The sequence below is a fragment of the Triticum dicoccoides genome, chromosome 3B (genome assembly GCF_002162155.2).
Source record: "Triticum dicoccoides isolate Atlit2015 ecotype Zavitan chromosome 3B, WEW_v2.0, whole genome shotgun sequence".
Classification (NCBI taxonomy): Eukaryota; Viridiplantae; Streptophyta; class Magnoliopsida; order Poales; family Poaceae; genus Triticum; species Triticum dicoccoides.
Window position 1 is genome coordinate 793,171,766 of NC_041385.1, and position 6,165 is coordinate 793,177,930.

At 41.8% G+C, this 6,165-nt stretch overlaps 1 pseudogene; it reads left to right on the forward strand.

The window, feature by feature from the left end:
• LOC119280058 overlaps positions 1–3,608 on the forward strand; it is an 18,444-nt pseudogene extending 14,836 nt beyond the window's left edge.
• Positions 3,609–6,165: the final 2,557 nt, after the last annotated feature.

Below are 6,165 nucleotides of genomic sequence, written 5' to 3' on the forward strand. Positions count from 1 at the left end.
CGCACACAGATGCATGTTAGTACCTCCATACTGGGTTCGTGTCATAGGTGTGATAACATAGAGAGATTCATTTATTTCTTCCTAGGGTCATGTTACATTGTGAACCACTATGTGATGTTAACATATTATGTTACTCTATTTACATCTCTCCTCATTAATTACTTCTCACATCATATTTTTTTTGCCTATGCTTATGTTACTCCCATTATGAGCAGACTTCAACTGGGGGTTGGAAGGCATCCTGTCTGAATTTGTGGGTATCTCGGTTGTTTACACCCCACGGTATCCTGGTTTGAATTGGGAAGTAATCCGATGTGTATATCAGGAGCAGCTGTGATGTAATTTGCAAATATAGAAGTCCTATACAACCGAGCTAGACTGGACCTAGACTGCTAGAACGAAAGATGTTTGCCATACTACAGGAAAAACAAAGGAGTTGTTTCACACTCAAGTTCCATGCGACTTCATCAACAATCAGCTGGCCGGACTGCCGGGCTCCTCTGCATGCTAGATCAGACCATGGTGACGCAACTATGGTTCCAAATGCCTCCCGTTCCCAACAAACTTCCAAATTGGTACATATAACTAGTTTTTTGTTTTGAGTGTGGTACATATAACTAGTTTGCTCATTTGAGTTCGATGTCTCTTTTCCCCCCAAATCATAACAGCAGATATGTTGGCTTGGTTGCTACTGGCCTGGTAGAGAGGGCCAAGACTGTTAAGGGTGTATATAAGAGACTATGCAAACGATAGGAGGCATGTATGCAATGAACTTTTAAGGACTGCCCTTGTATTTAATAGAAGGTTGGTGGGCATTTAGATTTTGTTCTTGAAAAGGTTAATACTTGGACAGACGACACATAATTCAATCTCTAATTTTGATCATTTATTTGTTCTGGTATAACTGTTAAACATTTTCAAGTCCAATATTACTGAAATACTTTGTGATCTGTGAAATGGATCTGCGTATGACTTAGCATACATCCAACCATGTAGAAATAGATTTTTTTTCTGAGTACATTGTACTACATATTTTAAAATATAGTATTAAGTTGATCCAGTGGTTTAATATGGTTCAACTCAGAGTTTGACTGAAGGACAACTTCGTAATTTTGTATTATCAGCCTAATGTTTAGTGTCTGTGATCAGTCGAGCAGCAAGAGGAAAATTAGTCGAGGCCCGTCTGAATTGATACTCTTGGCCCACTTGCCGGCATCAATCGTTGTTGTGGCGGTAGGGTCGTATTTCCACCCGTGCCAGCACCTCTGGTCACACCGCCAGTGTTGCACCGCACACACCCTCGCCTCCTGTAGTGCCGCTTCACTCTCGTCAGGCCGGTCTGCATCCATGCGCTGCCCCCCGTTTACAGATGGTCCGCTCAACTGCCAAAACCCCTTAGTTCTGAGCTACCAGTGTGGAGTTCCTGCTGATTGGTTTCCTTGTTCAACGTACCGACACAAGTTTAGATACGTACTTTTCCGTGAAATAATTTTTTGTTGGAACGGAGGCAAAAGATCTGGCTCATCCATTAATTAAAAGAGGAGTAGAGTGTATTACAAGGTTCCAAAGTCTCATATTACATAGTGATCATTGCTTTCCAGCATGATTGTGCCCTTTTTTGTTGCCCCCGCGGACACCTGAAGATTTACTTCATTCTTGATATTGACAAGTACGATCATAGGTTGGTTGCTCTTGACATTGAAAACTCTAGCATTCCTATCATTCAAAATTGTCCATGAGTTAAGCATGATGAGGGAGGTCATGCCCTTTCTATTGGGGACAGTAGCGCCGGACATGTCAAACCATCAATCTTTGGTGGCATGCTTCAAGGGCGAAGTGAGATGTCCATGTTCCCAATTTGCATCCAATCCTTAGTCATGTCCCAGAGCCTTAAAACGTTAAAACTAAAAACATGATATCAGTGTCAGCCCCAGGCATAGCACAAGAGCCAGACACTTTTAAACCTCAAAACATGATGTGGAGTCGTGGCACTATGCATTGTTGTATCCACGGGCAGAAAGCTAGTAGGTTTGCTTCCATCCCACAACATGAAGTCCAGGGGAGTTTGAAACTGCACGACTTGTATTGTAGACTGGTGAACTTTTGATGTGTTATGTTTCCCTCTGGAAAGGCTCAATCAAGTCTGTTTGTAAACGTCAGCCACATAACATTTTGTTTCTCTTAGCTCACTGCCTTCATAAGGAGCATACGTTCTTCCAGTGCCATATCCGAATGAGATTGGTTTGGGAATGCTTTTAGGTGGGGCTGCCTGCGAAGCAGCTATGCTGGGATTTCACATAAAACCAGTACTCTCTTATTATGTATACCACGGTCCAATTTTTCGAGCCATGGTACAATTATGCCATGGAAAAGGAGATGGCATCAGGTTGCCTCAGTGCTCTTTTGTTTCCAAATAACCTTTTTTTAATCTTTGTTCCCAAATAACCTACAGCCAGTTAGTGTGTATGATGGAATGCTAAGTTATTGAAGTCCCTTCTATTTTTAGCAGCAATTAGGGTTTCATTTGTCATTGCAAGAGTTGCGTCCAGTCTCAGACTTTTGAATTTGACGAATTGGGGAAGATTTCTTGCAGATGTGCAGACAGAACAGTAGGTACATTGAATCATCCGGCGGTATTAAATAACTAGCGAAAAAATTATCATAGTCAGACTATGTAACTACTTTAGTCGGGTCATGTATTTTACTGAACTGATGTTAGGACTTGAAAATTATTTTTCCTTTATTGTTCTACTCCTTTTTCATAGAGAAATTATATTATTTGAAGACGATCAATATCTTGTTTGCCTGATTACTTGATCGTTATTCCTACATAAGTTTATTACTGTACCGCCAAAGATCTTATTAACCCATGTTTCGCACTAAATACTTGACTGATGTTATGGTAGCATATAATTAACATTTTATTTTACATGATGCCACTTCAATCACAGTCGTAGGCCCACATTGGACAGGTCCTCTCCATGATCGCTCTTCCATCATAGAAATGCTAGACTTGGCTATAGAATGGGGATGGGCACACACAAGTGAGAATGGTGTCACTTTGGAAAAACTTCTTGGCACCATGATTGAGGAGAGTGACCCAAGGTTACCGCCTGGATATATAAGACTTGATGAGGTATTTTGCAGTTGGAATATGTACTTATTAGGATGTCTATGATGTACAATTGTTGAGTAAGGATAAGCTAAATTTGTTATGCATTGTCAGATGGCCAGCCGAGCAAAAGTCAACTCTCCACCACTTCGTACTCTCATCCATTCATTGCAGAAGGTATGCAACTTCTGCATTTTGTTATATCATGTATGATTAATTTGCCAAATCCTAAGGAATGACCAGGGTGCTTCATTTAGGTTCTTATATGACATAGTTGTGCTTTCCTTATTAACCTGTATGCAGTTCGGGAACATTCTGTTGCCATTTCATTTTACAAAATAGGCTAGCATTGACTCTGAAAATGTCATCATACTCTGAACGTGAACAGCAAGGTTATGCTACTTGTAGATCACATATAGGTGCGAACGCAGTGAAGACCAACTGTCCCATCAGTTCATGCATTGTGGTTGCACGGGAGACCCGAAATTTGCATTAACCGCCAACTACACACTTCGAAGTTTGCTAACTCCACAATGTGTGTATTGTTAAACTGCACAAATTGTGGCTTCGCGCTCAAATTGCTTCAATGTTCTAGGCGAACACACGGATCCAAAACCAGAAGACAGCTTGCTCATTGGAAATGGTCTGAAATCAGAACACATTTTGCTGTCCTGCACTACAGAAGTAGCAAGTTTTGATCTTGGCGTGTGGAACTGGTTGTTTCATGCGCTACAAAGTTCTTGATAGGACATTGTAGCGATTCAGCTGCTTTATTTGTAAATTGTAGCATTCCTTTTTCTTGATGATTCTTCCTTACTACTCCCTCTGTTTTTATTTACTCCGCATATTACTGTAGCTTTGTCTTATGTCAAACTCTAAACTTTGACCTATTTTACAGAAAAAATTATTAACACCTATAATTTTTTTATTTACTCTCATATTAATGCACCTTTGTCTGAAGAAAAAATAACACAAAAAACAGGATGGGTGAAAACTGTGTTTGTTTGTGGAAAGCTAGGGTTGCCATAAGTTTAATTAAGTAAAGTTGAAACCTTGCAAATTTTATTCTAGTTTATTCGGAGATTTATGATTGATAGAAGAAGACTTCCAGCATTCTAGTTTGGATTTTGGAACTAATCCAAATGTGTCTACCACGGGCTAGCCTGATTGCGATTTGCAAATGTTAAAGTCATGTAAATCATAACTAGTCTGGAGCTAGCGAGATACTTGATTGGTATTTGCAGCTCCTTCACCTAACCAGCAGCCATCTTGAGTCCAATAAATATCAAACGTACCAAAATTGGCATCAAAGATATATGGCGTACTACAGGAAAAACCAAGGAGTTGTGTCACTAGCAAGTTCTATGTCACTTCATCAACAATCAGCTGGCTGGAGTGCCAGGCTCCTCTACATGCTAGATCACAACATAGTGGTGCAACTATGGTTCCGAATGCCTCACATTCACAACAAACTACGCGTGTGTAACTCCAAATTGATGTCTATAACTAGCATGCTCATTTGATATCGGTATCTCTTTGATCCCAAATCATAACAACAGTTGTGTTGGTTTGCTTGCTACTTGCCTGGTAGAGAGGGCTAAGATTGCTAAGGGGGTCTATATAAAAGACTGCAAACGATAGAGGCATGTATGCAACGTGCTTTTATGGACTGCCCTTGTATTTAACAGATGGTTGGTGATCATCTAGATACACTTCATGGAAGGTTGATATTTGAGGACCTCCACCGCTTTTCTTCCATTCCACCGCCAAAAATTCCTATAAATAACGAAACCCTCCAAGATTTTTTTATCAGAACAAATACACGAAAATATACACATCTAACATTCATCTAGAATTTACAAATATAAGAATCTATGCTAATGTGCATCTAAACACTAACATTCAACTACAATCTATAAATAGAGACTAACATTCATCAACATATGTTAATCAAATATAAGTGCATACTTACCTGTACACAACTTGAGCACGAGGATGATTCAGTACTAGCCTCGGCAGATGCGCAGTTCACTATCGGCGGCGGTGGTGTCAGCCCCCTGCTACAGGCGGAGGAGGCCATCGCGTTGGAGGTCCGAGCACGAAGGCGGGCGAGAGATGGCGAGCACAGGAAGGATGTGACCATGACGGGGGCGCGGAGGACGAGGGCCCCGGCGGACGAGGGCGATGCAACGTTCATGGACAGCGGCGGTGGCGAGGTTGGAGGAGGGCTGTCGCGGCGAGGGGGGGTCGGGAGAGTGAGGGGAGTGTTGAGTTTTCAGATGCGGTTCGACTTTTGGAGTGTGGACATAAATGGAACTCTCGCCGTCGGAACAACAACGGCGGGCACTGGCGAAAGCCTGCCATGTCACGTAGCAGCGGAGGGCGCTAGTTAGGATCCACCACAACTATCTTCTAGATATATTTAATTTAATTTGGCCCGGGTGGATACAATTTATCAATGGCGGGCATACCATAGGCCCGCCAACTGTATCCTGATGAACCAATGGCGGGCGATACCTTAGAACCCACCACTGGTGGATTTCACCACGTTGGCAAATTGGAAAAGTTTACGTGTGGCGAGCGTGGGTACTGCCCGCCACTGCTTTGACATTACCAGTGGCGGTTCCTTTTTGTCACCCGCCACTGCTAGTTCTCCAGAATAGTTGTGGCGGGTGCCTTGTCGCGCCCGCCACTAATTTGAGTTCACCTATAATCCTTTTCCCACTATTGCCCACCCTGAAAATTCATCTAGCCTTAAGGATGGATCTAGATAGCTAGATTTCTCCGCAAACCCTAGAAGCCACGTAATTAAAATTTGCCAAACCGATTATAGGACGTCTAACTTGGTTTCGCAGGATGCATGACATGTGGTATAGCCTTTGTCATGATAATTAGTTTTCTTTAGGAAACACGGTGGGGAAGGCCCACTGTAACTCATTTTCTATAAATAAATGGAACCTATAAATAAATGGAACAGTCATAGATGGCTATGCACATGTGTGAAATAATTAGTTTATGTATGAGATGGTTATATGATGTAACGTTAAGTGACA